A 12,303-nucleotide genomic window follows, 5' to 3' on the forward strand; every position below is an offset into this window, starting at 1 on the left:
CTTCCTTTTCTACATCACGCTCTCCTTTGTCTTTATGATCCTGCTCTTTGTCACTCTGCCCTTTTTTCTCTGCTCTGTTTCCTTTTCTACACGTTCTGCTGACAAGAAAACAGAAATTCAGCAGCCGTCTTTCCCCTCATCTTCCCTGTTTTTACTGTTTGAATTTAAAGTATACATTCAGACTGACATGTATAGTCTACTGTCTTCTACTGTACAGACATGTGAGGCCCTGCTGTATGTCGACACTTGTCCGTACCTGCACGTCTCTGAGACAAATTATAGTTACTGTACTGAGAGATTAAGGTGACTCTGTCTTAGATTGTAAGTGCTTTGTTGGCCAGTTCCACATTCAAGACTCCACTGTTTTCTGTCCCAGAAAACCTGAAATAAAAACCGAAACGTTGCATCACATAAAAGGTTTGGCTGCTTAGTTTTTCCCCTCTACTCAAAGGCATCATTTTCTAGTTATTTGCATTTGAATTATTGTCTTTTTCACGTTGATATTTTTTGGTTTTGGCCCTCAGCTGCCGCTCTGAACTAACACTGAGCGGTTTGTGGGTAAAGTTCTTGCTTAAACACTTTGACAGCAGACTGACAGACGAATCAGTTGTCAATACGATCAAGTGTTTGACCTTTCAGATACGAGACACCTCCTCTACCCACAGGGTGATCCTGCCACCTACAATTATGCTGATTTCTTCCACTGTTTGCAGTTCTAAGTCGCTCTGGGGGAGAGCGTTGGCTAAACGATGTCTCGAGTATTAAATATCAAATGTTGGGTTAGGGCAGGGTGGAGTGTGGTGGGCTTGGCTGCACACAGTTACGCTTGGACGGCTTTGGATTGAGACTGAGTTTGTCTGCGTTGGGTTGAGATTGGCTGGCACTGTGTTTGTGTAGGTTTGGCAGGGTTGGCGGGGGTTGGCCCGGGCGGGAAACAGCCTATATGCCCCGAAATATGCAAGAGTCCTGCTCCTTTTTCTGGCTGGAGTCAAGAGCGTGATGGCAACAGACATCACACACAGGGCTTGTGGTGATTAGCCAGCAAGACAACGCGCCAACCAACCAGCCATCCAGCCCGCCGCAAGCAGCCGGCCACCTACCACACACCCCGAGCGCACAGTTTTGTTTCTATAGCTACGGAGTGACTGTCTGCATCACCGCGGTTACCGGGGGACGTTGTGTCTGGAAGTGTCTGGATTGTGGGAGACAGTCAAACGTCAGAAAGCAGATGTGGTGTCGCTTCGGCTCGTGTATTTACATTTTAGGCGTGTAGCCATGTGTCTCTCATGCAGGGACTCGGAGGCTGAGGGGCGAATCAGGAGGTTCACACCAAATCCATCCATCCTGAAAGTCAGGAGGGGAAACCCCCATCTGACGGTGCAGAGACACACAGAGAGTTTACAGGATTTTTACTTAATCCTGTAACTCAATGATACTTAGTTTACGGCCCGTGGGCCAAAACTGGCCCATTTCAGGGTGAAATGATTCACACTGGGAAATGTTTTTGTACTTTTGGTAGACATAAAGTACCAGAGCGCATAACACGGCATCAGGCACCTCTCAGCAGAGCTCCTAGCTAAGCCCTCAGTGTCCTAAAATCCTAGAAACGTCCTAAAATCTTAGAAATGTCCAAAAATCCTGAAAATGTCCAAAAATCCGTGAAATGTATTAAAATCCCAGAAATGTATTAAAATCCCAGGAACATCTGAAAGCCCCAGAAAAATCCAAAAATCCTAGAAATGTCCTAAAATCCAAGAAATGTCCTGAACTCCTAGAACCGTTGGAAAATCCTGGAAACATCAGAAAATCCTAGAAATGTTGGAAAATGCTGAAAATGTCCTAAAATCCTAGAATCATGTATCTTTGGTGAATTTGCTGATAATAATTATTACACAAGATTTTGATTCCAGGACCTTTACTTGAAATTGAATATTTTTAACATCATGTATTGGTAGAGGTCCTGAAGAGTCAACAATTGTCTGAATGCTATCAAATTTAGCACAAATAATCGGAAGGATAGCTTAAATAAACATTATTAACTACGCAAATACACACTCAACAGTCCAGGCTCATGAAAGCATTTAGTGTTAAGCTATTTGCCCACTAATTTTAATAGTTATTCAAAATATCTCAAACCAGTGTGACATGTTTGTACCGGTCTGACAACACAGACAGTTAAACTGTTGAGACAGGATTTACATGTGAAATTTGGCAAAACACGCAAACTGATACAATGTGAGTCTCCAATACAAAACCAGCTCATTTGCATTCATTATAACAGAGACGCAGAGCAGAGAGAAAAGATGGTTTACAGAAGCACGTGTGCAGATGACAGCTTCAACAAGTATGTGTCTTTATCCCTCCGTGCATGATTGCTGAGGCGTCACGTTTTTGGGTTGCCGGCTCGTCCACCCATCCGATTTTTGTGAACACAGTATCAGACATTCATGTGTGATAACTTCAAGTTTTGGCACAAACTTGGACTCAGGAATGAACTGATTAGATTTTGGCGGTCAAAGGTCACTGTGACTTCGTCTGTTACGAGAAAACTTTGAGGGAATGTCTTCAAATTTGGCATAAATGTCCATTGAGGCGATGAATTGATATATGTAAAGGTCACTGTGACCATGCGTCCATCTTATCCTCGTGGATAAGATATTACTCGAATGCCTTGAGGAAATTTTCTTTTAATTTCGGCACAAACGTTCACATGTACTCAAGAATGAACTAATTAGAATTTGGTGCTCAAACGTCAAAGGCCAAGGTCACTGGTCTTGTGTTTGTCTCAGACTCATGAAAATGATATCTCAATAACTCCATGAGGTTATTTCTTAAAATCTGGCACAAACATCCATTTGGACTTAACAATGATCTGATTAGATTTTGGTGGTTAAAGGTCAAAGGTCAAGGTCAGCATGACTTTGTGTCTGTCTTATCCTTGTAACTACAACATCGCTAGGATGTCTTGGGGGGGGGGTTCATAAAAATTTAGTCACAAATGTCCACTTGGACTCAAGAATGAACTAATTGACCTTTAATGCTCAAACATTAAAGGTCAAAGTCCCTGTGATCTTGCGTTTGTCTTACCCTCGTGAACAGGACATCTCTCGAAAGCCTTGGAGGAATTTCCTCACATTTTGCACAAACGTCCACTTGGACTCAGTGATTAACTGATTAAAATTTGGTGGCCAAAGGTCACTGTGACCTCACAGACCTGATATATGCTTTTGGCCATAATTCAAGGATCCATACGCTAATTATGATGAAATTTTACACAAATGTCTAATGGGATAAAAAGATGAAGTGCTGGCAACGGTCAAAGGTCAACTACACTGTGACATAATATTCTGCAAAAAAAGACTTTTCTGACCATTACTCAACATCATATCTCAGAAACAGAAGGAGAGACATTTGGTCAGATACTAAACTGGTGACACTAACCTTGAAACTGTCCTTGAACCTCTGTGCTGAAGGGAAGATGTGTGTGACGCATCCATGTCTTCACAGGCATGCAGGAAAACAACCACAAAGCACTGAGTCTACTGTCTGATCCGAGTTAATGCGACTCATGAAATTATAAGGCCATCAGCTAAAGTGAAATACAAAACTCTACCAAACTGAAGGTTTTCACAGAAACAACAGTCAGTACTCTGCAGAGATGTTACCTAACGTTTTTAAACAAAGACCAGCCAACGAGTGAGGCAGCTAATTAACAACACTTCCTCAAAAATTACAGCAGTTCTAAGAAAGTCTAGAGTTGGATTTGAAGAATTCTTGTAATTGATTTCTAATAGTTTCATAACTGTGACAAGAGCTGAGGATGAAGTTTAAAAGGCTGCTTTTATCTGTCCAAGTGTTTTTTGAAGGGGGGAGTATTTCCTGAGAGCAGAGGGTGTCTGTTGTAAAGCTCTCTGAGGCAATTTGTGATTTGTGATATTACAACATTTAATTGAGTCTACTAGAGGAGAGTACTTTAGGAGAAATTTGGCAGGAAAGATGAAGATTTTGAGCGATTTTGTTTCTCTGACTGTAACAGACGAGATTCTGAAACATGTATGGATGTGAAAGCCCGACATTAGACAGCTTGTATTTCTAAGCTTTTACATGGTCATGAAACCCTGCTGCTAAAGAAAAAAACCTCCATTCACTCATATGAGTCACACTTTTCTTGTATTTTTTAATTCCATTTACATATTAATTAGAAGTGCAACAATTAGTCAATTATAATAAAACTAAGTGGCAACTATTTTGTTAGTTAATCTCTTCAGTCATTTTTCAAGCAAAAATATCACAAATTTGCTGCTATCAGCTTCTTAGATGTGTGAATTTTCTGTTTTTTCTTTGTCATTAATGATGATAGATTGTTGGTTGGACAAAAGAAGCAAATTGAAGACTAAATTTACGACGAGCATTTTTCCATTATTTATTTTTTTTACTTTTTACAAAAGTTAAAGATTATTCATCAAAATAATTGGTAGATTCGTCAATGAAAATAACCTTTTATTTCAATTAGTACTCAAATGTCAGCAAGGAAAAACCTCAGAAGTTGCAGTGAACAATTTAATTATTTTGCTTCGAATGTTTTTTTGTGTCAAGCTCATTCTCATATACATCTCCTTAAGTGTCCTTTTAAAGAAAATTATTTAAATTTTTAAAGTCTAAAATGAAAAACGTGTTCCTGTATGAAGTTTTGGAGACGCCTGTGACTTCATGATCTTTTTATAGTGACTGGGTGCCACCTAGTGGTTTGTAAGATAAACTGCAATTGAACATCTAATTAAATATCAGTCTTTTAAAGATAACATCTCAACTAGTCTAAAGCAGACGAGTGATCTCAAATTACACATAAAAATCAGAAATTCTGTTAAATTATGTATCAGCTGGTGTAACGTTTAAAAGAAGCTTGATACTAAACGAAAAAGTTTCATATTTCAGCAGTTAGTTGTTGATGGAAAGACCGCTTTCCCCCTTTGTAATGTGGTGCAATGAGTTGTTTCATGTGGAAGAAATCAGCATAAATTATGGAAAAACCCTATTAGGATTACAATTGTTTTGGTACATTTTTAAATTTTACTGTAGCATTTTACTTTTTTTTTAAGTGTGTCTACTGTCACTGGCACACACACACACACACACACACACACACACACACACACATATTTTTACAATTGTATATCTTATAAACCTCACTTAAAGGTCTAGTGTGTAGTATTCAGGAGGATATATTGTTAGAAACCGAATATAATTTAATACATTTGTTTTATTTCAGTGTATAATCATCTGGAAATAAGACTTATTGTGTTTTGAAAATGAAAATGAAAATAAAAAAAACAAAAAAATGGATGTTGATCCAGGTTTCAAAGGGTTACAAATAATTTCTTATGATCAGGCAACAGTTCAAGTTATTATCAAACCATTTCTGCTGCTCTGAAACCTCTACACCGTTCACTGCATGTGCTGTGGTCGGGCCGAAGCTGCCGATTTCACGGCTGCTTCACACCTGGTATTTTAATTTTGGTTCCCAAACATTTGGCTCATTCACATCTGGCATGCAGAGTGTGTGAAGGTGCAAACACAGAGGTTCATTCAGAGCAACAGAGCGAAGACGGAGCTCAGACTGAGAGTGTGTCAGAGACAGAGTTAGTTTCTATCTCGCAAAGTTTCTCCGGAGGGACCTGTGGGTTAAAACATGTTCGTTCCCAGAAGAGAGACTGGGACTGACTGGAAACACACACACACACACACACACACACACACACACACACACACGCACAAGCACACCAGGCCACCCAGATCTGAACCACCCAGGACCAATAGCTGCATCATTATTTCATGAGATCAGTTCATGAGGGAGGCGGCTGAATGTCACAACTACACATCATCGGTTTCACACAGAAGCCTCATATCTGCCTTTCATTTCACCACCGCTGCCGGAGAAAATGTTTTATATGACTGGGACAAAGTCAAACTAAACACAGCACGAAACATCTGAGGTTTTAACGTCTTTGAGGGGAAAAATAGTGATATTAAAAAGCAAAATGACAGCGTTTAGAGTGTGTTTTCCAGGTTACTATGTTACTGGTGCAAACGGGCGGCTGTGCCACGATCCAGACGGTTCGACTCTCAGCACTCAGTAATTTGCTGGACAGGGAACAGAGGAAACTAATTTGTACCCTGCAGCTATCTGTGTGCGGATGCACTGGTATGATTTACTGGATTTGGGAGGAGCCGTGGGGATTTTGGTTTGGCAGATGTGTGACATTACAAAGATGCTAACCACTCATGAAAAAAAGAGAAGACAGAGAGGAGGAAGCATGAAGAAACTGGCTGAAGAAGATGTAGTCTTTGGAAAGAAAACAACTTCGATCTTCACTCCCTAAACAAAAACAACAACAGCAGCAGTGTGGAGGACGGTGGAACTGCTGGGCAGAACAAGTTGTGAGTGTGTGCAGGGGCGCTGCTAGAAATCCTGGACCCTCTGAGCTCAACAACACATTAAATATCTATAATCCCTGTCTCCTGTCCCGCCACAGGCCCCCTGAATCATTCAGGGGTTTCCCTCCAGCACCCCTGAATGTGTGTAACTGCAAGAGCGTAAAGCAAAGTGCACATGTGTGCTAAAAACACTCCTGCCATGTCAGCAGTGAGGAGAAAAGATTGTAGAGTGAAAGATATACTTGCTCCTGATATACTTGCAGTTTACTTTCTGCTCCTGAGTACTCCAGTACAATTCAGAGGGAAATCTAATACTTTAAGTCTACTTCATTCCTTTATTACATTTAGTTACTTTGCAGATTCAGATTTACAGAACAGGATATAATCAAACGATAAATTATGACGCTGAAGGCCCGCTTTAATTTTACACACACACTCGTTTACTCTGTGCACAAAATGCGCTTTCAAAATCAAGCTTTAACAAATTAATATTAGTAATATTTTCCACTTTCATTGAGTTTAATTTTTAACCAACATTAATCCCAATCATAAATATCAAATATTCATTATTTTTCAAAACGTTAACCCTTTAAATGCCAGGTATTTGTTATGATGTCACTATGTTTTAAATGGAAAAAAAACACACACACACAAAAATTATTTTCAATATACTACATGCAGAGAGATTTTTTACAAAAAATAATATAGCCTGGGATATGTCAATGATTTGCAGCAACACTGATTGTGAAAGTGCAACTAGTTACAACAGCATGTATTTTCTCCATATGCCAAAAATGATAAAAATGGCGTCATCAGGTGGAAAATAGTCCGTCCGTCTTTAACATACAGTCTTGTAGAGGTCATCCGAGCTATCCGTTCAAGCAAAGAAAAGCACTTTTAATGGCCTAAATTGATGGTGCACAATTGCCCGTAGAGATTAAACTGCAGCCCGTTTCACTGCTGCAGCGGTATCCCTCAATACTGGACCAATTCCAAAAATAGCTCTCTCCATTAGTCACTTTAGACACAAAAGCATGGCAAATTCGAGTCACGGTTAAAAAATACCTAAGTTTCACTTTAAGAGAGACAGAAAAGTACAAAAAACACAATTTGGTCTAAAATCTAACCATGGTTTGAAAATACAAAAGTGCTGTATTTTAGGAATTCAACCTGCCAATATGTATGAGTGTACTGAAAAGAAAAAAATCTTCAGGCACTGAAGGAGAGAGAGTATATTAAAAGCTCTATTCCTTCTTCAAACAGAGGGGTTTTCACCTCACAGTGTCTTCAACAGAGTCAGAGAGTCAAAGCCTTTTACATTCCTTTTATCGTCGCTCTGCCTGAAGAATGCTTCTTTTTTTGAGACTATTTTTTCACCGTCAAGGGCACCTGAACATCTCTCTAATTTACTCCGTGTGAGACAGACTGAGTAGTTGGCCTCTGAATTCTTTTGTGTTCGCAGAATTCAATATTTTCTGCTTTTCTGTTTATATTGAGTTATTCTCTATAGAAATTTAAGGTGACAGTCCAGCCCAAAAATCAAAATACACAGATTTTTCCTTTTACCTGTAGTGCTATTTGTCAGTCTTTATTTTTTGGTGTAAGTTGCCGAGCGTTGAAGATATCTGCTGTATAGATGTCTCTCTAATTTAATGGAACTAGATGACACCCAGCTTTTGGTGCTCAAAGCATCAGAAATAAATAAAAAAACTCAACAGCAATATCTCTTAAGAAACCGCGACCCAGTTAGTCATGTTCTTTCTGCAGAGCTACACGTGCAAACCCAATCACTACACAGAAGGAAGCGTGCATCCACTCATCGACGAGAGGCTCGTGCTTGTGACGCAGCGACATGTAAACATTAATGGCGTCTTCCTCTGCTGAGCTGCAACAATAGCTAGCTGACTGGAGCTAGGTGAGCTCGCAGCAGATGCCACTCTCACAGAACTGTCCCTTTAAAGCAGCTTTAACAACATTTTTGGGCCACTTGGCGGCAGTGGAAACACAAAATTGACATTATCTCCGTATACAATTGACACGGCAAACCGGTTGGCAGACAGTTGCCTATTTTTGTGTCCAGCTATACATTTCCTCTGGAGTGATATTTCTGGCAAACTGACACAAGAAAAGCCAAAAACTGTTTATAGTCAAGAGACGAAGCCCTCTAGTGACTAGCAGTAGAAAAAGCAAAGTGATAGTGTTATAAGGTGACAAAGTCCACAAAGGAAATTATTTGGTACTTCAACTGCTAAATGCACTTTGTCTGGAACAACCAACATGCAGTCGAGTTAATTAAGATATCATTGATATGAACTAAAACAATTAAGTTGAGGTTCAAAAACCAAAACAATGATCTAAAGGAGGCCAAAAAATATATCGCACAGCTATAGTGGAAGAAGTACTCAGATATTAGCAATACCACAGTATAAAAATTCAAATGAAATTCAAGCAAAAAAAAACCAAACAAAAAGATTAGCATGAAAATATACTTAAAGTACCAAAATTTATACATTGTGTAGAAAGGGTCATTGCAAAAAAAAAAAAAAAGAAAAAAAGAAAGGATTATACCTCTGGATTATAATCTGTGATGCATTCATGCTAGTGCAGCTAATTTTGCACCTGGTAAAAGTGCTACTTATACAAAAATGTAGTGGAGTAGAAGTATAAAGTTGCAGAAATATCTCAAAATGTACCTCGAGTACATGTACTTAAGTCACACTGTGGTCGAGCTGAATGAGAATACAAAGTCTGAGTTTACAAACGACCCCTTGCACACGATGCATGGTCATTTTATCACTTATTAAAATAAACACACTGATAAATGGAGCGTTAACAAAGAAATATAACAAGTACATAACATAAATACTAAACACTGCACATATTTATAACTTTATTAATGAATTTTACCCAATGTAAAGAATGCACTTCAAACTTAGAGCTGCAAAGCTTCATTCAAAAGTTTCTCAACTCTGACATATTCGTGCACTTGAAATGTCGCGTCATCTTTTCGTTGTCTATGAACCAGTTTATTCCTGGCATTAACAAGTTTTGGTGCTACAAACTCAAGTGGACAGCTGAGATACATCGACGCTCACTCCTGTGTTTTTCATGCGTCTCCAGTGTGTTCAGATTTAACTGCTGCCTGTGTTACCTACACTGAAGGTCAAAGGGTTGTGTGCGCAGTTATTACGTCCGCACTATTGCTAGATTTTCGCGAGTCACGTTGTTAGTACAGCAGAATTCAACATGGGCAAAACAATGGACAGTCATACAACATTTAGTCAAACTCCTTGTGAAATGGGCAAGTAACAGAGCGTTAGTGCACGGTCAAGAAAACTGACAAAACGTTCTGCACTGATGACACAGTCCTGGTCAGGGACGCATCAGGACACAGAAGTGTTTATATTACAAAAGATCTGAGGTCAAATGCATCCAAGACCACCTCGGGAAGTGGTCTGATTGATCAGATCACAATGCATTCATAGTTAAACTTGTATTTAGAGCTGTTAATTTTGACTTTTCATGTAAAAATATAAAATAAAATAAACAACAAAGACACAGGAGATGACTTTGGTCTAAATTCGCACTTTATTCCTAACACTTACAGGTTTGTTTTGTCCCCGTTTCCCTGGCCCCCAAAACAACAGGCACACAGATAGCGATGAGTTCAGGGACAGTAGAGAACAGTTTCAAACCCAAACGTTTCCAACAGAATCAGGTTATAGAATCAACTCAGACAGAGAGAGCCTCGAGGTCAAAAAACAGCATATTGTAAGCATACTTCAAAAACAGAAAAAAGGACCCGAAAAACAGATACTGAAGCTTACAGAGCAGTGTTTGTTTCATCTTTTAAGTTCATCACCACCATCATCATCACCACCATCGCCATTAGGCTATATTAAAGAATACTTTTAGAGTTTACAGCCATCATAAAAACGTGGGAGTCGTACAATGCGGAGAAAAAAAGAAAATCAAGGTGAGAAGATACAGTGGAGCTCTTTGGTTTTCACTATTGAGGTTTTTTTTCTTTAGCAGTAAAATCTATCTTTGCCGTCCTCTTAACCTTTGGATTTAAGCTGCATTGTAGAAAAAATAGAAAGGAAAGTGTTTCTTCTAACTTTCTCCTAAATAAACGAATAATAAAACGGGGCAAACAATATCGACTGAAGTTATTCTCTCTTTTTTTTCACTCTGTTGTCAGGTTTTACATTTTGTGTTCTCAAGGCCAAAAAAAGTCTTTTTATGTGTCACGGTGACTTGGAAAGTTGAGCAGAGTAGTAAAATTAACATTCACAGCCACAGAAGAACTACAGTAGAAAACTGTCAAGGCCTGAAGTGCTCTTATTATCTGACAGTGTTTTTATATTAACAACAGGCGCAGGATACCTTTTATTTTAGCAGTTACGGTCCCTAACAAGAATCCTGAATGTTTATATACACATGGAATGACTGTGAGTGTGTGTGTTGTGTTTGTCGTGTAGCGTCTCACTGCGGTAGTTTTAACTTTGGTATCATTCTCTGTCCACCGCAGCCGAGTCGGACTACACAGGCACACATACAGACAGAGCTGCACTGCTGTCGGAGACGAAACAGCAAAAACAATCCACAAATCTTAAAAATATAAATTTGTATTTTCTTAGTTTGACATCCACGTGGTTTTTAAGCACTGCGGTGGATTTTTAACAGCCCAAGGGTCACGCAACACAAGTAAAAACCTGGAGTTCGAATGTTTTCCTCCGACAGCAGTGATGAATATACACACACCTTCCTCTCTACAAAACACAGCCACGTCCTCAGCACCGAACACAAGAGGACGTACGTGGTGTATTCTGCAGGTTAAAGCCATAAGAACAAATGAAAATCTTTGTTTCTCCATCGTCTAACTTTGCTAGGGCCAGTTTCACATCCCTCACTCCTGAGTTCAGACAAGTCACGTCTCTTTTTTATTTTTATTTTTTCTATCATTAAAGCTTGAATGTCTATTTGGTTTTTTCATCAGAGTATCAGAGGTATGAGTTAAAAGCCCCTCGTCCGTGAAGAAGAGACAGAGGGAATCAGAAAGCTTTTAAGAGAGCAGAGGAGGAGACGTGAACGGAGGAAATTCACTCAGCAGGATGAAAGTGTTGGGTTTTAAACTAAAACACAGGGCAGACGCTGAAAAAGTGTGTCAACCACTAACCAGTTTAACCAGTTTGGAGTGTGTGAAACTGAGCTGTTAGTATTTAATAGTCAGATAAGTACTTTCAAATAACTGAAACAGCATACCAGACCTGCGAAATGTGAAATGTCTGTGGAATCCACTGCTATAGCCACTTTTCCACTGTGCAAAAAAAAAAAAAAAAGCGTGTAAACAGGTTTTTTTAAACACAGGTAAACGCACTACAAATAGGCTACAGACTCTTTTCCCATTGCCAGTAGAGCAGAGTTGTGTTCACGGCTTTGCAACAGACAAGTATGCCTTTATCTGTGTGGGTTTGTAAACAGCAGAAAGCAGCATGGAGGCCTGTGAAAACTTTACAGTGGTTACTTTTTTAAACATATCGCTTACTTATTAAGTCTCTTTTTCAAACTTGGTGCCAAGGCATTTTGATCGATGTATGAGCGCTACTTGGACAAAGACGGACGGTAATTAGTTGTGGCACATCATGGCATCTTGCCAATTAGGGGGCTAAAATTAGCGCGTTCACACGGGTGTTGTGTTGCCATCGATGCGGATCAGAGCCAAAGCTGAGCTTCAGCTCACTCACCGAACTAAAATGAAAGGTCGTTTTGTATTTTATGTTTCTCTCCTAAGAATTAACCCGTTTATTACCATTCTAAACCATTTAGTATATTAGGTCTTTTACTCATCACTCTAGACAGGTTGCA

This window comes from Plectropomus leopardus, chromosome 18 (assembly GCF_008729295.1).
Source record: "Plectropomus leopardus isolate mb chromosome 18, YSFRI_Pleo_2.0, whole genome shotgun sequence".
NCBI lineage: Eukaryota > Metazoa > Chordata > Actinopteri > Perciformes > Serranidae > Plectropomus > Plectropomus leopardus.